Here is a 27,075-nt window from a genome sequence, read left to right as displayed (position 1 = left end):
AGCTGGCTGCTCTGAGTGTGGGGCCCTCTGATACCACGCCCACCCGGAATTCGCGCTGGCCCCAGTTCCCACCCACACCTCTCCCTCCACACCTCGCCGCAAGCAGAGAGAGCCAGCTCCAGCCTCGGCCAGCCCAGAGAGGGGCTCCCACAGTATAGCGGTGGGCTGAAGGGCTCCTCAAGCATGGCCAGAGCAGACCGAGGCTGAGGAGGTGCTGAGAGTGAGCGAGGGCCGCCAGCACGTTGTCACCTCTCACTGGGACCACAGGTGTGTACCACCATGCCCGACTAATTTTTTTTTTTTTTTTTTTTTTTGAGACGGAGTCTTTCTCTGTCCCCCAGGCTGGAGTGCAGTGGCGCGATCTCGGCTCACCGCAACCTCCACCTCCTGGGTTCACGCCATTCTCCTGCCTCAGCCTCCCGAGTAGCTGGGAATACAGGCGCGCCCGCCAACACGCCCGGCTAATTTTTTGTGTTTTTAGTAGAGACGGGGTTTCACCGTGTTAGCCAGGATGGTCTCGATCTCCTGACCTCGTGATCCGCCCGCCTCAGCCTCCCAAAGTGCTGGGATTACAGGCTTGAGCCACCGCGCCCGGCTCCGACTAATTTTTTTTGTAGAAATGGGGTCTCGCTGTGTTGTTCAAGCTGGCCTGAAACTCCTGGGACCAAGTAATCCTTCCACCTCGGCCTCCCAAAGTATTGGGATTACAGGCATGAGCCAGTGTGCCTGGCCTACTTCATGATTTATTGTGATAAGCTAGGCAGTTTTCCATCTTTCTTAGAACTCTGCTGAAGTTGGGCTCAAATACATGTTTACTTCTGATTAAATCGGTGCTCTTTCTAGCCTTTGTCCCTTAGTCATCTTGTGTCTAGCAGACTCACTCATCAAGAAATTTAGAGGGAGCCTGGGCGCGGTGGCTCACGCCTGTAATCCTAGCACTTTGGGAGGCCAAGGCAGGTGGATCACCTGAGTTTGAGACCAGCCTGGCCAACATGGCGAAACCCTGTCTCTATTAAAAATACAAAAATTAGCCAGATGTGGTGGCTTATGTCTGTAGTCCCAGCTACTCAGGAGGCTTAGGCAGGAGAATTGCTTGAACCCAGGAAGGGGAGGTTGCAGCAAGCTGAGATGGCGCCACTGCACTTCAGCCTGGGCAACAGAGCAACTCTGTCTCAAAAAAGAAGGATAAAAAGAAATTTAGAGGGAGTCTTTCCTAAGGTGCCTCAGCAGAGTGAAGGAGCTAATTTTTTCCCCTCCCAATGTATCTGGGAAAAATACTGTGTAAATGAATGTTTACTCAGGAGGTTTTTGAGTATTTACCATGTCCCAGGCCCTGTGCAAGACAGTATCTATACAAATGGTAAAAAATCTGGTTTCTGGCCCCCAAGGAGCCCTGGGTTTGGTATGGCATTGGCCATTATTACATATCTCTTAATCCTTGTATACCTATTGGCTTATGTAATGGATTAAAAGAAGACCTTGGAAAGCAAGCATTAGATTTGTTTGTTTGTTTTTGGAGACAGTCTCACTCCGTCACCCAGGCTGGAGTGCAGCGATGCAGTCTCAGCTCAGTGCAGCCCGTACCTCCCAGGTTCAAGCGATTCTCATGCCTCAGCCCTGCTCCCTGCCTTCTAATTTTTGTATTTTTAGTAGAGATAGGGTTTTGCCATGTTGGCCAGGCTGGTCTTGAACTCCTGACCTCAGGTGATCTGCCTGCCTCGGCCTCCCAAAGTACTGGAATTACAGGCATGAGTCACCATGTCGGGCTGCAAGTATTAGATTTTTAATTAGGCTCATGAAGGCTCTAAGCATTTCGTGTTTTGCCTTCTCTGTTTTTTTTTTTTTTTTTTTGCAGTATTTGAACATACAGTCACTTCATAATCTGCAATTTAGATGGATTTTTATGTTAACTGTTGTCTAACTTTGGCAAATTAGATTTATCATTCCTGGTGGAATGTTATTCCCAGTTCCATAGGAATGTCCCAGGTTTTGCATACATTAAAAATGTTTCTTTTGCCACACATGTTTCTTTTCTGCCTTATTAATTTTAACAGATAAAGAGGGGTTAATTAATTTTCACGATTAAGAGTGGACCATTGGGCCAGTCTTTATTTTCAGGGATTTTGCAGGAATGTTAGCAGTCTGAATTGAACAAAACAGTCTCAACAGAAAATTATAAAACATAACAAGGAAACACGGAAGTGTGGCCCATTCACAGGAAAAAAAAATTGACAGACACCATCCCTGAGGAAGCCCAGACATTGGAATTGCTAGCCAAAGACATTAAAGCAACTGTCAGCAATATGCTCAGTGGACTAAAGGAACCACAGACGAAGAACTAAAGGAGAGCAGAAATACAGTCTCTGAACAAAATCAAGAAAGAGGCTGGGTGCAGTGGCTCACGCCTGTAATGCCAGCACTTTGGGAGGCCAAGATGGGAGGATTGCTTGAGCCTAGACGTTCGAGATCAGCCTATTCAACATGACAAAATTCTTTCTCTCTCTTTTTTTTTTTTTTTTTTCCTGAGACAGTCTTGCTCTGTCTCCCAGGCTGGAGTGTAGTGGCACGATTTCGGCTCACTGCAACCTCCACCTCCTGGGTTCAAGTGATTCTCCTCCTCAGCCTCCCAAGTAGCTGGGTTTATAAGTGCCCACCACCACACCCAGCTAACTTGTGTATTTTTAGTAGAGACGGGGTTTCACCGTGTTGGCCAGGCTGGTATTGAATTCCTGACCTCAGATGATCCACCTGCTTTGGCCTCCCAAAGTGCTGGGATTACAGGTGTGAGCCACCGCACCCGGCCAAATTCTTTCTCTTAAAAAAAAAAAAAAATTGGCCGGGTTTGATGGCACATGCCTGTAGTCCAGCTACTCGGGAGGCTAGAGTGGGAGGATCACTTGAGCCCTGGGCATGGAGGCTGCATTGAGTTATGGTCACATCACTGCACTCCACTGGGTGACAGAGTGAGACCCAGTCTCAAAAAGATAGAAATTATAAAAAGGAACTATACAGAAATTCTGGAGCATAAAAGTACAACAACTGAGATGAAAACTTTATTAGAAGGGTTCACCAATAGATTTGAGCAGACAAAAGGGCCCATACCTGGGTCAGGCCTCTTAGAGGAACTGATCCATTTGGAAGACATTTGAAATTTATTCTCTTAGCTATTTTGAAATATGATACATTATTATTTGAAATATGCATTATTATTGACTACATTCCACTGTAATAAAAAGACAACATCACAGTGGAAAGGCCACACTCCTTCATTATCCAGTTGGGAACCTCAGCAGCTCAGCCAAGTGATCTGCTAAGCTGCTTTGGGGACCACACCCATGCCACTTGTATAGCTCCCAACACAGCCTGGTTCCCAAGATTTCCTCATCCTATTGTGGACCTTTTGGCCCAATTAACATAGGCCCACAGAATTTAAAGTTGCCATTGGTCCTTGTGAAAAGCTAACCAGGTAATGTCAGTGTGAGGTCACATACAATGTGTGTGTTTCTGCCTTGCATTTGGCTCAGAGCCACTTGTAATGATTTTTTGCTGTTGGGGTTTCCTTGATACTTCTCTGAAGTCACTTTTTCATTAAATTTTTCTGGTTGACTTCAAGTACTACGTGTCTACCTGTTGCCTAAACTAGGGTATGCACTGCCCCAGTTCTGTGCAGGGAGGGTGCAAAACAGCAAAATTAGTTGCGACCCGTCTTTCTGGAGTTTGAGTTGTACTGTAAAATTTGGAAGAAATGGTAATTTATTAAGAACCATCTTTTTTTTTTTTTTTTTTTTTTTGAGACAGAGTTTTGCTCTGTTGCCCAGGCTGGAGTGCAGTGGCATGATCTCAGCTCACTGCAACCTCTGCCTCCCTGGTTCAAGCCGTTCTCCCACCTCAGCCTCCCAAGTAGCTGGGATTACAGGTGCGCGCGCCACCATGCCCAACTAATTTTTGTATTTTTAGTAGAGACGGGGTTTCGCCATGTTGGCCAGGCTGGTCTCGAACTCCTGACCTCAAGTGATCCACCTGCCTCAGCCTCCCAAAGTGCTGGGATTACCAGCCTGAGCCACCAGGCCCGGGTGAGAACCATTTTATTAAGAAAGGACACAGAAGAGCAGGGAAGGGGAGAAATGTTCCAGGAAACACAGTCCAGGCTCTGACATTGCCCCCGGGTGGGATGGAGGGGCTCACCCCTTACTTTGAATAGGATACTTTTGAAGGCCACAAGGGTGCCAGTTGTCCTCTTGACTTGAATCCCATGCAGAGACTTCGTTGGCAGTTTGCACACATCTATCCTCTGCTGGTTGAGTCCTCTGAGCTGGGTGTGCTGGTCACACAGCAACGTGGGCTTCTTGACCAGCGCCCCCTGGCACCTATTTAAGTCCATGCCTGGCTGACCTGCCATGCCGTATTGTCAGGATCCATGGAGCTCGCGATCTTGTTGCTTTCTATTCTAAATGCAAGGAGACATTTGAAATAGACTCAGATATTCTGAAATGTCCAAATATATATTACTGACTGTAGTCACCCTGCTGTGCAGTAGATTAGAAAGTTATTCCTCCTATCCGAAACATTGTACCCTTTGATAAACAACTCTCCATTATTTCTGTCTCCCACCACCCCAGCCTCTGTTCACCATCAGTCTACTCTCTACATCTGTGGGTTCAACTGTTTGTTTTTAGCTTTTACATTTTTCTTTAATTTTTAGAGACAGGGTCTTGCTTTGTTACCCAGGCTAGAGCGCAGTGGCTCAATCATAGCTCACTGCAGCCTTGGACTCCTGGGTTCAAGTGATCCTTCTGCCTCAGCCTCTCGATGAGCTGGGACAATAGGCCTACACTGTCACACCTGGTTACTTTTATTTTTTGTAGAGATGCGGTCTCACTGTATTGACCGGGTTGGGATTCAACTTTTTAAGATTGAACACATTGGTGATATCACGTGGTAATTGTTTTTCTGAGGTGATAGATATATGTTAGTTAGCTTGACTTAATCATTCCATATTGTATACATATATCTAAACATCACATGGTACCCATAAATGTATAAAATTATGATTTGGTAATTAAAAATCATATTAATTGAAACATAATAGGCTGGGTGCAGTGGTTCACATGCCTGTAATTCCAGCACTTTGGGAGGCCAAAGGGCAAAGATCACTTGAGGCCAGGAGTTTAATCAGCCTGAGCAACATAGCAATACTCTATCTCTACAAAAAAAAAAGGCTTGTTGTTGTATATCTGTAGCCCTAGCTACTTGGGAGGATCAGGCGAGAGGATCGCTTGAGCCCAGAAGTTTGAGATTACAGTGAGCTATGATCCTGCCACTGTACTCCAGCCTGGGTGACAGAGCAAGACCCTGTCTCTTAAAAAATAGTAGGCTGGGCACGGTGACTCATGCCTGTAATCCCAGCACTTTGGGAGGCCGAGGCGGGCAGATCACCTGAGGTCGGGAGTTCAAGACCAGCCTGACCAACATGGAGAAACCCCGTCTCTACTAAAAATACAAAATTAGCTGGGCATGGTGGTGCATGCCTGTAATCTCAGCTACTTGGGAGGCTGAGGCAAGAGAATTGCTTGAACCCGGGAGGCAGAGGTTGCAGTGAGCTGAGATCACGCCATTGCACTCCAGCCTGGGCAAGAAGAGCAAAACTCCATGAAATAATGAAATGAAATAAAGAAATGAAAAGAAAATGAATCTCAGCCACCCCAGATACTTGGTTTATTTCTTGGCCTCAACTGTCCATTGGTGCCACTTTATTTCTAGCTGTGTGGTGGGTCTTTGGGCCTGCAGGAAGCAAAGGATTCTGTTTTGTTTTGTTTTGTGAGACGAGTCTCGCTCTGTCTCCCAGGCTAGAGTGCAGTGGTGCGATCTTGGCTCACTGCAACCTCCGCCTCCTGGGCTCAAGCAATTCTCCTGTTTCAGCCTCCCAAGTAGTTGGGATTGCAGGCACGTGCCACCACGCCCAGCTAATTTTTGTATTTTTAGTAGAGACGAGGTTTCACCATGTTGGCCAGGCTGGTTTTGAACTCCTGACCTCAAATGGTCCACCCACCTCTGCCTCCCAAAGTGCTGGGATTACAGGCATGAGCCACTGTGCCCAGCCAGCAAAGCATTCTTAAGATGAAGTTGACAAACGTTCTAGTGGCCCCCTGCTGGCCCTGGCACTTGCCATAGGTATGAGGCTCAGAACACATCATCTGGTCGCTCAGCATGGAGGGATTTGGTTCCTAAGATTATCGTTGGGGACAGGTGACTCCTTCTGGGTTTCCTCCACTGCTGCTGGTACATTGAGTGGAGGGGGTTGTGTTAATATTGGTCTCATTTTCAGGTCGAGTAAGGGACTGGCAGGCATGGTGGCTTTTCCGGTGATCTTCTGCCCTAACACTTCGTCTTCTCAGCCAGCTGACTTTTAGAAGTAACCAAGGTAAAGGTGGGAAAGGCAGCCTAGCTTAGACTCCTCCTCTTTGAGTAGACAGGGAAGGTGGACTATACTTTGGGGAATGGGGAAGAATTGGTGGGACCCCCAGAAGGCAGGGGCTGCACTCTCGTGATGGAGCCTTCCTCCAGTTTCCTATACACAGGACTAGGTATGTGGCCATGGTGTAGTCATATATGTTTTCCCAACATAACAAGGACTTCTGGATGTGGTCTGCCTTGAACCCCATGGACACCGTGAGCTGTGTCTTTCCATGGACTTGGTAATCAGGGAGTGGCTCCTGGTGTGGCCTTAGTATCCCCTGGTCGTTATTGACTCATGGATGCCCCATAATCTAACCTGTTGTGTTCCTCTTCCTGGTGTTGAGGGTAAGCAATTTGTTCATGAGGCTTTCTAGTTCTGAGGAAATGAAGAATGGGATTTTGTAATTCCCGTAACGTATCTCATCTTGCAGTACCACAAAGGTCTGTCTGACAAATGGCAAGACCCTTGTCACCATGGTGTAGAGAAGGCCTCCCAGGCTCCACAAATCCACTGGGGTAGGGAGAAGGGCGGTCATAATTTTGTTCTTGGAAGAGTTCTGAGGCAGCATAAGGGGACTCCCACAAAATGTGCCCAGATTCCGGCCAACAGTGAACCTGCTGCCAAAGCCAGAGTCTGCTGTTTTTATGTTGTAATTGGTATCCAGAAGGAAGTTCTCTGGCTTCAGGTCCCTGTGGACAGTTTCTTCTGGTGGCAATACTGCACAGTAGATACTGTTTGCAGGAACTGGCCTCAGGTCTTTTTCTCCCTTCTGTGGCCATACTCTAGGATGTAGTCAAATAGCTCTGCTCTGCTGGCACATTCCAGGACTAAATATAATGTTTCTGTTGTGTTGGTTGCTTGAGAGAGTTTGCTGGTATTGGAGTGATTCAGGACCTTCATTATACTGAATATATATATATATACACATACACACACACTTTGGTATAGTCTCTGGAGGCTGGAGGAGCTCTGCTGAGCTTTGTGGATGACCTTCATGGCTACCTGGGTCTCAGTCAGAATATGCCAGGCCAGCTTCACCTTAGCGAAGCTACCCTGGCCGATGATCTTGAAGACCCTGTAATTGTAAATAAGTGTCTCCTCACCAGACAAGGTGAGACCCTGCTAGATGGTGACTGATACGGTTTGGCTGTGTCCCCACCCAGATCTCATCTTGAATTCCCATTTGTTGTGGGAGGGACCCAGTGGGAGGTAATTGAATCATGGGGGCAGGTCTTTCCTTTTGCTGTTCTCATGATAGTGGATAAATTTCATGAGATCTGATGGCTATTGAGAGTTTCCCTGCACAAGCGCTCCTCTCTTTGCCTGCCGCCATCCATGTGAGATGTGACTTGCTCCTCCTTGCCTTCTGCAGTGATTGTGAGGCGTCCCCAGCCATGTGAAACTGTAAGTCCAATTAAACCTCTTTGTTTTGTAAATTGCCCAGTCGTGGGTATGTCTTTATCAGCAGCATGAAAACGGACTAATACAGTAAATGGGTACCAGTAGAGTGGGGTGCTGCTGAAAAGATAACCGAAAATGTGGAAGCCACTTTGGAACTGGGTAACAGGCAGAGATTAGAAGGGTTTGGAGGGTTCAGAAGAGGACAGGAAAATGTGGGAAAGTTTGGAACTTCCTAGAGACTTGTTGAATGGCTTTGACCAAAAGCCTCATAGCGATATGGACAACCAGGCTGAAGTGGTCCCAGATGGAGATGAAGAACTTGTTGGGAACTAAAGCAAAGGTGGCTCTTGTTATGTTTTAGCAAAAAGACTGGTGGCATTTTGCCCCTGACCTAGAAATCTGTAGAACTTTTAACTTGAGAGAGATGATTTAGGGTATCCGGAGGAAGAAATTTCTTTTTCTTTTTTTGAGACAGAGTCTCACTGTTGTTGCCCAGACCGGAGTGCAATGACGTGATGTCAGCTCACTGCAACCTCTGCCTCCTGGGTTCAAGTGATCCTCCTGCTTCAGCCTCCTGAGTAGCTGGGATTACAGGCGCCCGCCACCACGCCCAGCTAATTTTTGTGTTTTTAGTAGAGACGGGGTTTCACCATGTTGGCCAGGCTGGTCTCGAACTCCTGACTTCAGGTGATTCACCTGCCTCGGCTTCCCAAAGTGCTGGGGTTACAGGTGTGAGCCACCGTGCCTGGCCAGCCAAAATTTCTAAGCAGCAAAGTATTCAAGAGGTGATTTGGGTACTATTAAAGGCATTCAGTTTCATAAGGGAAGCAGAGCATAAAAGTTAGGAAAATTTGCAGCCTGACAATGAAATAGAAAGTAAAAACTTATTTTCCGAGGAGAAATTCAAGCCCTTGCAGAAAGTACGAGGAACTGAATGTTAACCCCCAAGACAATGGGGAAAATGTCTCCAGGGCATGTTAGAGGTCTTCATGGCAGCCCTTCCCATCACAGGCCTGGAGGCCTAGGAGAAGATGGTTTCATGGGCCAGGCCTAGGGTCCCTGTGCTTTGTGCAACCTGGGGACTTGGTGCCCTGCGTGTCAGCCGCTCCAACCATGGCTGAAATGAGCCAATGTAGAGCTCAGGCTGCGGCTTCAGCGGGTGCAAGCCCCAAGCTGTGGCAGCTTCCACGTGGTGTTGAGTCTGCGAGTGCACAGACGTCAAGAATTGAGGTTTGGGAACCTCTGCCTAGATTTCAGAGGATGCATGGAAATGCCTGGATGTCCAGGCAGAAGTTTACTGCAGGGGCAGGGCTCTCATGGAGAACCTCTGCTAGGGCAGTGTGGAAGGGAAATGTGGGGACAGAGCCCCCACACAGAGCTCTCCACAGGGAGACTACCTAGTGGAGCTGTGAGAAGAGGGCCACCATCCTTCAGACCCCAGAATAGTAGATGGACCAACAGTTTGCACCATCCACCTGGAAAAGCTGCAGACACTCAACACCAGCCTGTGAAAGCAGCCAGAAGGGAGGCTGTACCCTGCAAAGCCACAGGGGTGGAGCTGCCCAAGACCATGGGAACCCACCTCTTGCTTCAGTGTGACGTGGATGTGAGACATGGAGTCAAAGGAGATCATTTTGGAGATTTAAGATTTAAATGCCCTGCTGGATTTTGGACTTGCATGGGGCCTGTAGCCTCTTTGTTTTGACCAATTTCTACCATTCGGAACAGCTGTATTTACCCAATGCCTTTACCTCCATTGTAGCTGGGAAGTAACTAACTTGCTTTTGGTTTTACAGGCTCATAAACAGAAGGGACTTGCCTTGTCTCAGATGAGACATTGGACTGTGGACCTTTGTGTTAATGCTGAAATGAGTTAAGACTTTGGGGGACTGTTGGGAAGGCAAGATTGGTTTTGAAATGTGAGGACATTAGATTTGGGAGTGGCCAGGGGCAGAATGATATGATTTGTCTATGTCCCCATCCATATCTCATCTTGAATTCCCATGGGTTATGAGAAGGACCCAGTGGGAGGTAACTGAATCATGGGTGCAGGTCTTTTCCATGCTGTTCTCAAGTTAGGGAATAAGTCTTATGAGATCTGATGGTTACAAAAAGGGGAGCTTCCCTGCACAAGCATTCCTCTCTTTGCCTGCCACCATACATAACATGTGACTTGTTCCTCCTTGTCCTCTGCCATGATTGTGAGGCTTCCCCAGCCATGTGGAATTGTAAGTCCAGTTAAACCTCTTTCTTTTGTAAATTGCCCAGTCTTGGGTATGTCTTTATCATCAGCATGAAAACAGACTAATACAGTGACCTCCTAGCGACACTAACTACAAATCCTAACTAAGAATGCTAACCAATAATACTGGTGCTACAAACTATGCTAACTAACTAATGAACATAATACCAGCTGTATACTGACCACACTAACAGTGATAACCAACAATACTAGTAATACTAACCAACAACATTAACTAAATAAAAAATGAAAAAATGAGAAAAACAACAAAGGAAATGGAAGAAAAATGAGAAGAAGATATAAGAATTTAAAAAGTGAGACAAAAGAGTAAAGGAGGATGAGAAAATAAAAAGAAAAAAGAATAATAAGAAAAAGGAAATAAAAAATGGCAAAAAGAAAAATGAGGACAAAGACAAAGTAGAGAAAAAAGATAAATAAAATAGAAAAAAACACACACATGAGGAAACAATATAATTGTGGTCTCTGTTTGTCAGGTCACCAAAAATCAGCTTACTGGGCTGTGCAGATGAAAAACCTAGGTCCAGCCAAGTGCTTATTTAGGTGTTTGTAATTCCAGAACAATGGCTCCTTATAATATCCAGAGCAAGAAATGGGCCAGTCATAGCTGGGAATAATCCATAGTGGTTTTCTCACTTTTGGTCTCAAGAAGCTTTTCCTCTTTAAAAAAAAAAAAAAAAAAGTGCTTATTCTTTAGATGGGTTATAGAGGTTGATATTTATTTTTTTTTTTGAAACCTGAAGTATGCTACAACAGCCTTTTTTATTTCCAGGTTCAAAATCTGTAATACCTTTTGGCTTTTAAACATGTCATAATGTGTACACTCAAAATATTCAATACCTTTTTCTGAATTAAACTCTGAATGTTTGGTCTCAAAATGATGCTACAAATTAACTGACATCATGATACCCTAAGGAAATGCTCTGTTGCATAAGACACAATTGGGTACATTATTAACATCTGTAGAATGGAGAGGAGGATATCCATTATCATCATTTCCCCAGAAGATCATCATTGGATTTCTCATCAGAACCTTTAAGAACACAAGTTAGTGGGTGGATGTATTCAGTTATTGATGGAAGAAAACTGTCAATTATGAATTCTATATCCAGCAAAACTGAAATATTGTCATATGCAGCAACATGGATGAAACTGGAGGCCATTATGTTAAGTGAAATTAGCCAAGCACAGAAAAACAAATATTGCATGTTCTCACTCATATGTCAGAGCTAGAAAAGTAGATTTTATGAAGATAGAGCATATATTGGTGGGGAAGCAGATAGAGGATGAAGGGGGGAAAAAGAATGTAAATATATTTATTACCCTGAACTGTATACTTAAAAATGATAAAGATAGTAAGTTTTGTGTGTGTGTGTGTTTAACCTCAATAACAAATATTTTAAAAAATGAGGGCGGAATTAAAACATTCTCAGATGTCTTAGTCTTTTTGTGCTGCTATAACAAAATACCTTAAGACTGGATAATTTATGAAGAATAGAAATTTGTTTCCCACAGTTCTGAAGGTTGGGAAGTCCAAAATCAAGGCTCCAGCAGATACGGTGTTTGGTAAGTGCTCGCTCTCTGCTTTCAAGATGGTCTCTTGTTTCTGTGTCCTCACTTGGCAGAAGGAATGAACTTGCTCCCTTGGGTCTTTATATAAAGTCATTAATCCTATCCATAAGGGTGGAGCTAGTGTGGCCTAATCATCTCTTGAAAGCCCCACCTCTTTATTTTTTATTTTTGGTAGAGATGGAGTATCACTGTGTTGCCCAGGCTGGTGTCAAATTTCTAGGCTCAAGTGATCCTTCTGCCTGGGCCTCTCAAAAGTGCTGTGGTTACAGGTGTGAGCCACACCTCTTAATCCTGTTGTATTGGGGATTAAGTTTCAAAATGAATTTTGGAGGAACACAAACACTAAAACTACAGCACCAGATGATCAAAAGCTTAAGGAGTTTGTTACCACTAGATCTTCCTTCATGAAGGAAGTCATAAAGGTTGAAATAAAAGGACATTAGACAGGAAATCAAATCTGTACGAAGATATTATCATGTCTGATAAAGGTAAATACATGAAAAATTATAAAAGCTAGTAGTGTTTCTGTTTTCTACATGATTTAAGAGACTTATGTATCAAGAAGTTATTAGTCTGTTTTGGACACACAACACATAGAGATATAATTTTGTGGCATTAATGGCTGAAAGGTGATGGGGTTGGAGCTGTATAGGAGCATTTTTTATATGTTATTGAAGTTAACTTGGTATATATTCACATCAGAGTAGTATAACTTTAGGGTGTTAAATATCACTCCCATGGTAACCAAAAAGAAAATAACTGTAGGATATACACAAAAGGAAATAAAAGGGGGATTAAAATGTTTTTCTACAAAGATCAACTAAACACAAAGGAAGATGATAATGCAGGAAATAGGGGACAAAACAACTGTGAGGCATATATAGAAAACAAACAGCAAAATGACAAAAGTTCTGCCTTATCAGTGTTTAAATGTAAATAGCCTAAACCCTGCAGTCGAAAGACAGATTGGCAGAATGGATAGAAAAATATCCAGCTTGTTGCCATAAGAGACTCACTTTAGATCAAAGACAAAAAAATTTAATGTGAAAGGATGGAAAAAGATACTCTCTTCATATAGTAACCAAAAGAGATCGGGATTGCTACACTAATATCAGACAAAATATACTTTAAATCAAAAAAGTTTACAAGACAAAGCAGGACATTATATATTAATAAAAGGTTTACTATGGCAAAAAGACACACGTTTACACACCTAATAACAGACCACTCAAATATGTGAAGCATGACTGACAATGGAAGGGAGAAATAGTTCTACAGTAGTAATTGGGGACTTTAATGGGTAGAAGAACCAGGCAGAAGATAAGTAGGGAAATAGAATATAGTACTTGAACAATATAAGAAACTAAGTAGATCTCACAGACATACACGGGACATTCTACTCAACAACAACAGAATGAATCTTCTTCTTAAGTGGACTCAGGACCTTCTTTAGGATAGACCATACATTAGGCCAGAAATTAAGATTCAATAGATTTTTAAAAATATTATACCAAGTATTTTCTTTGACAAAATGGGATGAAGTGAGAAATCAGTAACAGAAGGAAAACTGAAAACTGTGTAAATTAAATAACACCCTCTTCAGGAACCAGTGGTCAAAGGAGAAATCACAAGGGCAATTAGAAAAGAAAAAAAAGGATTAGAAACAATTTAACAGAAAGAAAATAAAACATTGCAAAACCTATGATATGCCACAAAAGCAGTATTAAAGGAGGAAATTTATAGCTATAAATGCCTTCATTAAAAAAAGAAGGAAGACCTCAAATCACCAATCTAACTTTTTACACCTTAACAAAGTAGAAAACAACAAACTCAAAGCTAGCAGAAAGAAGGAACTAATACAGTAGAGATAAATAAAATAGAAAAATTCAGGAAATCCAAAAGTTAGTTCTTGGAAAAGACTAACAAAATTGGCAATCCCTTACCTAGATTGACTAGGCCGGAGATGAGAATCTCAAATTCATAACCACCTTTCTTTGCTCAGTTCCTGGGACTGTACTCTTTCCGCTTTGGACGATGCCATCTCCTCAACCCTGAAAGAGATACGATTTTATATGTAGGGAACTGTAAAAATTTCTCACACATAAAACCCTTTTGGATCTGATAAACTCATTCAGCAAAGTTGCAGGATGCAGAATCAACAAAAGTTCTGTTTCTATAACATTAACAATGAACAATCTCAAAAGGAAATTAAGAAAGCAGTTATATTTACAATATCATGGAAAAGAATAAAATAGTAAATTAGGTAGGAGAAAGACGTGTATAGAAAGCTACAAAACATTGCAAAAAGAAATTGAAGACTTTAATAAATGGAAAGGTAACTCATGTTCATGGATTTTAAAACTTACTATTGTTAGAATCACAATACTCCCCAAAGAAATTCAATGCAGTTCTTATTAAAATCTCAATGATGGTTTTGCAGAAAATAGAAAAATCCATCCTAACATGGATACAGAAAATCATGGGATCCCCAGTAGCCAAAATAATCTTGAAAACACACAACCAAGTTGGAGGTCTCACACTTCCTGATTTCAAAATGTACTGCAAAGCTACACCAATGAAAACAGTATGGTAATGGCCGAGGTTCGTATTTGGACCGTTGGGGTTTTTCACCTTAGTATTCGCTATCTTTTTTTTTTTTTTTTTTGAGATGGAGTTGCACTCTGTCACCCACGCTGGAGTGCAGTGGCATGATCTCAGCTCACTGCAACCTCCACCTCCTGGGTTCAAGCGATTCTCCTGCTTCAGCTTCCCAGGTAGCTGGGACTACAGGTGTGCACCACCACGCCCGGCTTGGTTTTGTATTTTTTAGTAGAGATGGGGTTTTGCCATATTGCCCAGGTTGGGCTTGAATCCCTGGCCTCAGGTGATCCGCTCACCTCCACCTCCCAAAGTGCTGGGATTGCAGGTGTGAGCCACCACACCTGGCCCAATCCCACTCTTATACATCCATCACCACCACCTATTTCCAGAACCTTTCCTCATGCCAACCAGAGGCTATACAAATTAAGCAGTTATTCTCCATTTTCTTCTCCCCTAGCCATACTTGATAGAACATGAATATCAGATAAGTGCTATGCAGAACAGTAACAGGGTGAAGTGAAAGCGTGCCATTTTACATAGGATGGTCGGGGAATGATGGCATTTGAGCCGCTGATGGTGCAGGAGAGGGAACAAGTGTGATATTGAGGCCAGGTGTGCTTAGCAATTTGAAAGCAAAGCTAGAAGTACGGGAGAGGCAGAGGCACGAGATGAATGTTTTATATTTTATTTTTAAAATAAAATATTTTTATTTATTTAAAAAATAATTTTTTTTTTTTTTTTTTTTTGGAGACCAACTTTCGCTGTGTTGCCCAGGCTAGAGTATGGTGGCATAATCTCAGCTCACTGCAACCTCTGCCTCCTGGGTTACAAGTGATTTCTCCTGCCTCATTCTCCTGAGTAACTGGGACTACAGGTGCCCACCACCACGCCCAGGTAATTTTTGTATTTTTAGTAGAGATGGGGTTTTACCATGCTGGCCAGGCTGGTCTTGAACTCCTGACCTCAAGTGATCCACCTGCCCCAGCCTCCCAGAGTGCTGGGATTACAGGCATGAGCCACTATGCCTGGCCTAAAAACAATATTTTTAAGAAAATAGAGACAAGGTCTTGCTGCATTGCCCAGGTTGGTCTCCAACTCCTGGGCTTAAGCAGTCTTCCTGCCTCAGCCTCCGAAAGTGCTGGAATTACACTTGTGAGCCACTGCGCCCAGCTTATTTTATTTTTTATATTTTTAGAGTCAGAGTCTTGCTCTGTCACCCAGGCTGGAGTACAGTGGTGCGATTGTAGCTCACTCTAACTTCAAAGTTCTGGGCTCAAGCAGTCTTCTGTCCTTGGCTTCGCAAATCACTGGGATTACAGGTGTGAGCCACCACACCTGGCTAATTTTTAAATTTTTTTGTAGAGGCAGCATCTCACTATATTGCTCAGGCTGGATTTGAATTCCCGGCCTCAAATAATCTTCCTGCCCTAGCCTGTCAAATCCCTGGGGTTACAGGTGTGAGCCACCACCCCAGTGTTTGTTTTTTTTGGTTTTTTTTTGAGACAGAGTCTCGCTCTGTCGCCTAGGCTGAAGTGCTGTGGCGCTATCTCGGCTCACTGCAAGCTCCGCCTCCCGGGTTCCCGCCATTCTCCTGCCTCAGCCTCCCGAGTAGGTGGGACTACAGGCACCTGCCACCATGCCTGGCTAATTTTTTTTTTTTTTGTATTTTTAGTAGAGACGGAGTTTCACCGTGTTAGCCAGGATGGTCTCGGTCTCCTGACCTCGTGATCCGCCCACCTCGGCCTCCCAAAGTGCTGGGAATTACAGGCGTGAGCCACCGCACCCGGCCTCCTGCGTTTGATTTTTTAATTCTGCTTGTTTGTAGTGACATTTATCAAGAGTGAATGACTTTAAAACAACAACGAAAAATCTTTAGGGATTTTTGCTCTTGGGCAAGCATGCTTCTGTCTCTGAGCATTAGTTTTCTCATTTATCAGATAAAAGGGTTTGGAGTAAATCAATGATGTTCTGGTTGTGGATAGAACTCTTGAGCGTTCCCTGAACATGATCCTTTGGTAGCATTGGATTGCTCTTGGCCATCCCACGAATAGCTGTGTTTTATCTGTTTTTTGCTTAAGAATTTTTTTTTTTTTTTTTTTTTTTTGAGACAGAGTCTCGCTCTGTTGCCCAGACACGATCTCAGCTCACTGCAAGCTCCGCCTCCCGGGTTCACGCCATTCTCCTGCCTCAGCCTCTCCGAGTAGCTGGGACTACAGGCTCCCGCCACCACGCCCGGCTAATTTTTTGTATTTTTAGTAGAGATGGGGTTTCACCGTGGTCTCGATCTCCTGACCTCGTGATCCGCCCGCCTCGGCCTCCCAAAGTGCTGGGATTACAAGCGTGAGCCACCGCGCCCGGCCTAAGATTTAACATATGAGTTCATTTGAAATGTTTCTGTTGCCACAAAGAAACAAAATCCCTGGCTCAGAGTTTTAAGGGGACTTACGGTTCTAATGCTACTCAGGCTTTGGTTGAGTAGTAAACAAACTACAGCTTCTTTTTAAGTTCAGTGATCTTCAACCTACAGCCCCTGTGTTTTACAAATGAGTAAATTAATATGAGTATCTTCTGTTCAAATTCTTTTTCCAAAGAAATCCAAATGTGCCATAAGCTGATAGGTCTCGACATGAAATATGGTTTCATAGTTACATTGAGATTGTTGAGTAGCTACAGGGAAACTGAGAATTTACATTCGGAGGCAAATGTGTTAACCTAAGAGGAATAAAATTAAGTAAACTGTGTATTGGCTCCTCATAATGTGGCAGGAATTCGGTGTTAGTGGTGGAAAAGCCACAGGAGCTTAATGTGGTAGGTAAGGAAGGTTTATGTTAGTTCCTTTCCCCGATTATCCCAGTTGCTGTGCATTGCCATCTCTGGTCAGTTTCTAGCCATGACTACCTAAAAGTTGTCTGAGGGAGGCTGTGCACTGGGTGATCTTGTGAGGCAGGTGGACGTCTATTCTGCCAAGATCTTGTGGGCCCAGTTTGAGAATGGGTTTTAAGTTTTAGTCCCTTTACACCTCCTTTGCAGGAATGTAGCTTTTGAAATAGAAGCAAAGTGTTGTGAAACCTTTGACATTCTGTTCTTTAACACTTCCTCCTCAGCCTGAAGATCTCAGCTTTTGCTTGGGCATTACAACACCCCATGGTACCTGAACATCAAGTAAGCTCTGTTAGGTTTTCATATCTGCCCGTGATGATGGTGACTTTTTTTTTTTTTCTGAGACAGAGTTTCGCTCTTGTTACCCAGGCTAGAGTGCAGTGGCACAATCTTGGCTTCCGCAACCTCCGCCTCCCAGGTTCAAGCGATTTCTCCTGTCTCGGCCTCCCGAGTAGCTGGAATTACAGGCATGCACCACCACGCCCGGCTAATTTTGTATTTTTAGTAGAGACGGGGTTTCTCCATGTTGGTCAGGCTGGTCTCTAACTCCAGACCTCAGGTGATCTGCCTGCCTCGGCCTCCCAAAGTGCTGGGATTACAGGCGTGAACCACCGTGCCCAGCCTTGATGACGACTTATGAGTCAATTTGACTGGTCCTCAGGTGCCCAGATATTTCATTAAACATTATTCTGGGTGTGTCTGTGAGGATGTTTCTGGATGAGATTTGGTAGACTGAGTGAAGGTGACCACCCTCCCCAGCGTGGGTGAGCCTCATCCACGGGAGGCTGAATAGAGAAGGAGGCTGAGCAGGAAAGTGTTCTTTCTCCGCCTGACCGTGCTTGAGATGGGACACAGTTGTTCTTTGCCCTCTGGACTCCAGGCTCTGACTAGAGCTTAACTCTGTCAGCTCTCCCGATTCTCAGACCTCCCGACTGCGGGTCATGGGACTTCTCAGCCTACATAATCCTGTGAGCCAATTCCTTGTAATAACTCTCTTTATGTGTAATCTGTTGGTTCTGTTTATCTCTGGAGAGCCCAAATACTCCACCAATAATACAGTCACTTTTTCCCAGAGATAGGTTTTATCTTGGAGGATTCTTACATTGATCCTTCCCATATCTGTTTCAGAAACGCTTCCTACAATGTAGAGTGCTAATAGCTGGTTTGTGTGTACCCCTTAGATATACTGGGATGAGCAATAAGGTCAATGCTGTCACCTAACCGTCTGTTGATTGTCAAGCCTTTGTGTGGAAGCAAGGAAATTCATCTAGCAACCATAACAAAGGCAAAGCCTGGAAGTATAAGGTGGATAGGTTTTTGGCTAGTAAGTGCTACAGAAAAACACTCAGCCTCTAGCTTAAACTGAGTTATAAACATACGGAACTAGTGTAGACCTTGAAATCTTTTCTGGTAGAATCATCTTTGTAGGGGGACCTAGGCAAAATCATGTCATTTCAACTGCCGGTCCCATAGCGACTTCAGTTAAGGTATAGACCTATATAAAGTGTTTTATCCCTTAAAAAGCTTCATCTCCCATTTGCCTGTGGAATCCTCCTACAACCGTAAGAGGTGGAGAGGAAGCCTTTCTTACAGATAAGGATGGAATTTGTACAGATGCACGAATTTGTTTCTAAAGCTAAGTAGAAACAAGAGTACCAAGAGGTCAGATTTTTCCAGCCCCCAAATCCTTGGCTTAAGTGTATAAAAAGCAAGCACAGCTGTTCTTGGGGTTTCTTAGCCTGTTGCCTCCTCCCCATGTTAAAATTCTGGCCTTTATTCTTCGAAGATAATCTCTGTACCCGGTTGAGGATTCAACATCTAGGTATCCTTTTTGGGAAGCGTTCCTGAAGCCCTCATATAATGGGTTAGATTCCTGATCACCTCCAGCCCCTTATTTTGTGTTGAGAGTTTCTTTTGATTACAAAGTCATACATAGTAATTGTTTTAAAACTTAAAATATGGCAAACCATAGTCAAAGTCCTCTATACCCCCCATCCCACTCGGAGGAAGAAGTCTTGACTATTCCTATGACATCACACATATATTGCCATTTTCCTGTCTGCTTATCCAGGGTCTCCTCAAACCAGGCTTGAGGTAGGGAGACTATCTTGGTCATCTTTGCATCTCTAGCAGTTGGGCTGGTGCAGGTGCTTGGGAAATGAATCTGTGTTTAGATCACCAGCCTCTGAACAGGCCTTATGTACCAAGGTCTGTGTCCAGATTGGCATGACCTCTGAGTTAACGGTCCTTTATTTAGATCTTCAGGACTGAGTTCTCTGCCACAGATTTGCCCTCTGGAAAAAGGCACCTCTCCTCTAGAGCAGCAGCTGTCAGCCTATAAATCCTGTTTTGAAAATTGGAATTTTAGTTAAATTACAGGGACAGAGTGTGATTGTATACAACTTGATTAACATATTGAAGTAGGGATGTGAATAAGACTACTTTAGGCATTATTGAAAAGCAACCGATTATTTAATGTTTTCATTTATATTTATGCCTGCCAAACTGTGGCACCAGCCCCATCAAGATGTCTGTGGTGCACTTAACTGTGCAGAAGGTGTGGAGCCTTTACATTTCCTCTCCCTGGACTTGGCTCCATGTTTGCATGTTTTGCCAGTTATCTTAAAGTGGGATTTTAAATCTATTGTAAAATAAAAATAAACTTCATGGTACTTAATGCCACTGAAATATACACTTGAAAATGGTAATTGTTATAATTTACCACAGTAATTTATATAGGAATACTTTCTATAACTTTATGCTAATAAAATTTGAAAACCCGGAGGGGAAATTCTGCTGGCAGTGTTGGACTATGGGTCAGTTTGTTCTAGGCTACAGATAGACTTTCCTGTGTGAAGATTAAAGATGAAAAAGGCTAAGGAGGAGGGACAAGGGAAAAGAAAAGTGGAAACTTTAAGGGTTCCTGCTAACTTCCCAAGGAATTGGAAGGAATGTTTACTAAATGTTCCATTCCCTTCTAAGCTCTCTTCTCCCAACACAGTTAACCAAGCAAACTGTTATTTATTCTTTATAATAAAATTCCTCCCCGTCACAGTTTTGCTTAACCTCCTCAAGTCTTATCACCCCCCTACTTCCCACCATGACCCCCCAAATGGAAGTGATTATATGAAGACCTGAAGGATTACTTAAATCTCAATGAGTATTGAGTGCCTTCTGGGAGTGGGGAGTGAGATGGGGTGAGAGTTACTGGTCAAACAAACCTGAAGTACTCTGGAAGGTTTGGTTTGGGGCATTTCTCATCGTTGAAGTTACCTGGACCCCACTCCAGTGGGAGAGCCTGAGGGTGGAGATTAGAAGCAGAATCTGTTTAGCTAGATTAGGATCCAATGAGAGCTTCTGCCCCAACTGTCCTGTTCAGATAGCCACTCCTCCTCTAATGTGGAATAGCTGTCCCAGTTTATTATGAAAAAATGTCAAACATATACAAAGCAAAGAGACTCAGTGTAAGAGATACACTGTCCTACCTACTTTCAACAGTTAGCATTTTCTGTATTTGCTTTATCTGTTCTTTCAGTTGAGTTACTACAAAGTAAATTAGACCTCATGATACTTCACCTGTAAATGCTCTCGAGTCCTTTAATCTAGAATGTGGTCCCTCCTTCCCTTTTTCTGTCATTATCTTTAGTTTTGGAAAGATCAAGCCAGTTGTCCTAACAGAGTGTTCCACATTCTAGGTTTGTCTGGGTGCATCTTTTGATGTTTAATGTATTTCTCTATCCCCACTCTTTCTTGTGAAGTGGAAGTTGGGTCTAAAGGCTCTCTCTATATATATATGCTAAATGTACTCAAGATTGTACAGATGTCAGAGCAGATCCCATAGGAATGGTCATGTGTGTGTGTGTTTCTTTTCTTTATAGAGATGGGGTTTCACCATGTTACCCAGGCTGGTTTTGAACTCCTGGACTCAAGCAATCCACCCACCTCAGCCTCCTAAAGTGCTGGGATTACAGGCATGAGCCATCGTGCTTGGCCTGGGTCATATGTTTAACTCTTTGAGGAACTGCCAGACTGTTTTCCAAAATGGCTGCACCACTTTACATTCCCTCCAGTGGTGTAGAAGAGTTCTAATTTCTCCACATGCTCATCAAAACTCGTTGTCTGTTTTTTTTTTTTGTTTGTTTTTGTTTTAATTCTAGTGGTCCTAGTTGGTATGAAGTGGATTCTCCTTTCTTTTGACCATCACTGGGGACTGATTTGCCCTGATACCATCTCTTGCTGCAGCCTTCATGCCTAATGCCTGATGCTGCCTCATCCTGCTGCACGTTGGCATTCAGATTTGACTTAAAATCCAAGGGGCTCAGCCTCTGCTCTGAATTGTCCCTTCAGTCAGGTGTTTGCAACTAGTCTCCTGAGGAGTTGCTGGGTTTGAGTCACAGAATACAAGAGGGATGCCCCTTCCAGGATCTGGGGGTCGGGAAAGTGTGGCAAGGCAGGTTTAAGATAGAAGAGGAAGTCAGTTGTAGCAGGCAAACACATAGACCTGGGCTGTGGGACCCTCGGAAGGGATGTGGAGCCAAGCTCTTGGAGTGCCTGAGGAATTAGCCCAAGGAGCTTTGGCTTTCAGTAGCTGCTCCTGTGTGTAGCAAAGCAAGCTGGAGTAGAGTGAAGGGAGCCTGGGGTAAGGAAATAAATCAGGAGTCAAGAAGTAATGATGCAACTAGAATTGTGGAAATGTAAAGAGGTTAGGGAAAGATTTGTATGGCTGGGGCTAAACCAGATGTGATGGTTGGGGTAAAGGGACATAGAAAGTGGTTTTGGGTATGAGAACAAGAGAAAGTGTTCCTCTTGGGAAGGACAGATGGGGTGAGTGGAAAGTTTCTGTCTAATGTGACTTTAGGTGCTAACACAAGGCAGACATTTGCAGCAGAGAATTAAGAAAAGCTGAAGCTGGAATCCAGATTCAGCGATTGTGAATTCAGTGAGAACTGAGGCAATGCAGTGGCTGCTTCTTCCATGTCATCCCCTCAGATATCTGCAGCCTCCTGGCCTCTGACTATACCTTTTTTTTTTTAAAGAACAGCTTCATTGGAATATAATTGCCATACATGTTGAAACTATACACTTTGAGTTTTGACATATGTATGTATCTATGAATACATACCATTCACAGATGGTTTGTATTGTGTGAAACCATCACCATAGTCAAGAGAATGAACGAATCCATTACCCTGAAGTATCCCAGTATTTCTTTGTAATTCACCCTCCTGCCTGCTGCCCTTCCTTACCCCTCTCCAGGTAACCACTGATCAGCTTTCTAGTTTGCATTTTCTTGTATTTTGTGTATATGGGATCTGTATATACACTTTAAGTATACTATGTATTTGGGGGGGAGTATCTGGCCTTATTGGACATTATTATTTTATTTGTGCTGTATGTATCTATAGTTCATTCCTTTTTGTAGCTCAGTGGTATTTCATTGTATAGCTATATCACAGTTTGATTAGCTTTTCTGTTGATGGACATTTGGGTTGATTCACGTTTCTGGCTATTACAACAAAAGCTGCTGTGAACACTGGTGCACAAGTCTGTCTAGATGTGTGTTTTCATTTCCCTTGGGTAGGTAGCTGTTTCGGAGGGGAATGGTTGGGGCATATGGTAGGCGTGTTTTAACTTTTTTTAAAAAGTTGAAATACTTAATGCATCATAAAATTTGCCTATATAAAGTGTGCATGTTTTGTTTTGTTTTGTTTTTGGAGACAGGGTCTCATTCTGTTGCCCAGGCTAGAGTGTAATAGTGTGATCACAGCTCACTGCACCTTCATCCTCCCAGGCTCAGGTGATCCTTCCACCTCAGCCCCACGAGTAGCTGGAACTAAGGGCACACGCCACCACACCTGGCTAATTTTTTTTTTTTTCTTTTTTTTGGTAGAGACAATGTCTCACTTTGTTGTCTAGGCTGCTCTCAAACTCCCAGCTTCAGCCTTTCCGCCTTAGCTTCCCAAAGTACTGGGATTACAGGTGTGAGACACTGTGCCCAGCCTAAAGTGTGCAGTTCAAATATTCACAAGGTTATACAACTGTCACCATCTAATTACAGAACCTTTTCTTTTCTCTTTTCCTTTCCTTTCCTTTTTTCTTTCTTTTTTTTTTTTTTTTTTTGTTGTTGTTTTTAAGGAAACAGGGTCTCACTCTCATGGAGCTGGGACTACAGGTGTACACCACCACACCCAGCTGATTTTTGTATTTTTTTGTAGAGACAGGGTCTTGCCATGTTGCCCAGGATTTCTTCAAACTTCTGGGCTCAAGTGATTTGCCTGTCTCAGCTTCCCAGAGTGCTGGGATTACAGGCATGAGGCACCGCACCCAGCCCAGAACATTTTCATCACCCCAAAATATATATCTAATTTTTAAAATGGTTTTTCCATTTCACATTCTCACCAGCAGTGTACAGGAGTTCCATCTGCTCATATCCTTGCCAACACAGCATGGTCATTTAAAAAATTTTTAGCCTTTCTAATAGGTATGTGTTGGTGTCTCATTATGTTTTTAATTTGTATTTTCTTAAAGAATAGCAATGTTGAACAGACATCTTTTCACCTACTTATTCTTTGGTGAAGTATCTGTTAGATCTTTTGCCCACTTATTTTATTGGGTTGGTTTTTTTCTTACTGTGTTTGAGAGTTCTTTGTATATTCTGATTACAAGTCTTTTTGTCAAATATGTGATTTCCAAATATTTTCTCTCAGTCTGTGTCTTTCTATTCTATTAATAGTGTTTTTGGAAGAGCAGAAGCTCTTACTATTGATGAAGTCCAATTTGTCAATCCTTCTAGGGATTGTGCTTTTGATGTGATATCTGTTAAAAGACAAAATTACAACACATTTAAAGATCTTAGTTGGCTTTTATTTGCAATTCGTGAATGAGGGCAGCCTCCATTCTACAAAATAGGATGAAAACTCCCAATGGGCAGTAGTAGAAGAATGGGCTTTGTAAGGTGGGAGCAATGAAACAGTAATTGAAAGATAACTGATTGGTTAATATCAGGTTACCTTTTTGTAAGGATTAAAGCAGAGGGTAGTTCCTTATCATGCCTGCTAAAACTGGCTTGTTTGGGTATTCTGTCTCTCTTGATTTTTTAGAAGATCAGATAAACAACTTACTTTTCTTTTTTCCTTTTTTCTTTTTTTTTTTTGAGATGGAGTCTCGCTCTGTCGCCCAGGCTGGAGTGCAGTGGCGTGATCTCGGCTTACTGCAACCTTTGCCTTCTGGGTTCAAGCTGTTGTCCTGCCTCAGCCTCCTGAGTAGCTGGGACTACAGGCGCCTGCCACCACGCCCAGCTAATTTTTGTATTTTTAGTAGAGACGGGTTTTCACCACGTTGGCCAGGCTGGTTTCAAACTTCTGACCTTGTGATCTGCCCACCTTGGCCTCCCAAAGTGCTGGGATTACAGCACTGGTGTGAGCCACCACACCCAGCCCACAACTTATTTTTCGTTTGGTGACGTGGAACTTTAGCTCGAGTGACTCTGTTTTGTTTGATCTAGTCTCTTGAGGCCTAGTGCAGGAGCTCATTCCAAATCAGTGGCCTCCTGTCATTTTTGTTTAACATATCTAAGAAATCCTTGCCTAACCCAAGATCTGACAGTCTTTTGAAATGGGACTGGATTTTAAACTAAGCTAGGATCTCAGGTATCCAGAAGGCATTTAAGTTTATAACCTGTCTCACTGGATACACTGGAGAGTCATTGGGGAGGGGAAGAAAGCCAGTTACAAAAGTAGATCATCAGTTGCTCAGTCATCTGTCAGTTTATGTGTGAATGCCCCTCATGAGCCAGCTCTGTAATCCAGTGTGCGGTCCCCATTTCCTGCATTGTCTCTGTGATTTATAGTTTCGTTCTTTCTGCTATCAAATGAATGTGTAAAGAAAAAATCCAAAAACTTAATAAATTGTAATTAAGAAGGCAAATCTCCCATCTTTCTCTTCCTGAAAAAATCCAAGTGTAAGTGATTTTTTTTTTGACATAAAGCAAATCGTTATACTTCTCTTTTCCATAAGCATTTGGGAACTGACTGCTTATTAGGGTAACCTGAAAGCTCTGCCGCTATTTCCCCTAATATTTAAATGTTAAGAAAGGGAATGTGACTTTTTTTTTTTTTTTGAGTCGGGGTCTCACTCTGTCACCCAGGCTGGAGTGCAGTGGTGCAGTCTCAGCTCACTGTAACCCCCACTTCCCCGGTTCAAGCGATTTTCCCACCTCAGCCTCCTGAGTAGCTGGCACTACAGGCGTGCACCACCATGCCTAGCTAATTTATGTATTTAGCTGGTAGAGATGGGGTTTTCAACATGTTGGCCAGGTGGGTCTCAAACTTCTGACCTCAAGTGATCCGGCCACCTCAGCCTCCCAAAGTGCTGGGATTACAGGCGTGGGCCACTGCACCCAGCCTACAATTTTAAGTTCTATAATTGGTAGAAAATTTCCTCAGTTTGGGGGGCTCATCTTCAAGAGTGGAGACTAAAATAGGTTCTGTAGTTGCTCTGGCTAAAGAACAAAGAATTCTATAGCACTGTGAGCTGGAGAATGTTGTAGCAGGTTAATAAGGGGCTTACTCCATTTTGTCAGTAACCAGCATTGGTTCCAGGAATTCAAGAGGTGGTGAGATATTATGCTTAATGGTAATAAGATACCACTTATTGGTAATGTACCAGGCGTTGGTCTCTGGCATCTTACCATCTTTGTACTCATATCTTCACAGGAGCACAAGAAAATTAAACCATCCACCTTTTACAGATTTAGGGATTTAGTAGAAGGCTGAAGGAGGCCAGATAACTGAACTTTTACTTGTACAGCTAATATTAAGTTGGTGCAAAAGTAATTGCGGTTTTTGCAATTACTTTTAAAGTTTCAGAGCCCTGATTTGAACCAGAGCGTCTGAGAGTCTCTTTGGTCTATTACACCAGAGTTGTTCTTGTATATGAATAAGGAGCAGATCTAAATGCCTTGGCTTCACCCCTGGAAGCCACTGCATTCTGACCAACCTTTGTGTAACCATTTTGTAGACTATGAGGACTCTTGTCACTCCTTAAATTCTCTCCTAAACATATTTTGCTTCTGAAGATGATCCAAACACCCTCAAAACTCAGGTGGAGATATTGTTAGAAGATAGTTTTCAAAAAAGGTAAGATCATGACTCATTTTAAATATAAAATGAACACATGTTAAAAATTTTAACTCATAAGACAACCAGTTACAACCAGTTCAGGGAGAGGGGGACAACAAAGAGCAGACATACATGTAGTAATGTCAGTAATGTCGAAATGAACACAACTGGCTTTTCCACAGGGAAAGATTATCAAGACAGTTCATTTACATATCCATAGACAAGAGTGATTTGCATTTCCATCAGTTCTGCACAACTTAAGAGTTGCTGAAGGGTAATGAAAGGCTAGAATCATATAACCCAGAAGGATGTGTTCCAAAGCTTAGAGTATAAATCTAAATATTGCACTTTCCCATTGGAAACATCCCATGGTCTTTTTTATTTAAAATTTGTTTACAGAATGTGAGAGTTTATACTACTATTGCCTCTGTTTTTTTTTCTTCCATAACACATGTTTAAAACTCTTGCTTAAACATGTTTTTGATGGGGATAGGGGGTTGTGAATTAAATTCCTAACATGTCCTAATAGTTACATGTTAAGCCTAATCTGTTAGTGTACTTGGGTGATATGACACTTATTTTAAGCCTGATGCACTTAGAAGCATGTTCTACTTTGGATATCTGTTCTGAGGATGGTAGCCACAAAATGAACTTGTGCCCTTTCGCAAATCATTGGACTTGTGGTGGTCGTCTTGTGTCCCTAGTATCTGATTTGGAAGACTCAATTAAGGGTTTAAAAGCCTGCAGAAACTTATGCTGTTAGGTAAGAGTTGGCAGTCTGACTC

The 27,075-nt window shown here is 43.0% G+C and overlaps 1 protein-coding gene across 2 annotated transcripts in view; it reads left to right on the top strand.

Annotated features, from left to right (window-relative positions):
- Window positions 1–27,075, top strand: part of RAB7A (RAB7A, member RAS oncogene family) — an 86,447-nt gene that overhangs the window by 17,066 nt on the left and 42,306 nt on the right. The window contains exon 1 of one of the 2 annotated variants that reach the window (XM_032149864.2): window positions 11,657–11,684. The exons of the other annotated variant lie outside the window; for it this stretch is intronic. The gene's annotated coding sequence lies outside the window, so the exon portion shown is untranslated. Of the gene's footprint in view, window positions 1–11,656; window positions 11,685–27,075 lie in introns of those variants that run through there. 2 annotated transcript variants of the gene reach the window in all.

The sequence above is a fragment of the Hylobates moloch genome, unplaced genomic scaffold (assembly GCF_009828535.3).
Source record: "Hylobates moloch isolate HMO894 unplaced genomic scaffold, HMol_V3 SCAFFOLD_4, whole genome shotgun sequence".
NCBI lineage: Eukaryota > Metazoa > Chordata > Mammalia > Primates > Hylobatidae > Hylobates > Hylobates moloch.
This window is presented reverse-complemented; position numbering and strand designations above follow the sequence as displayed.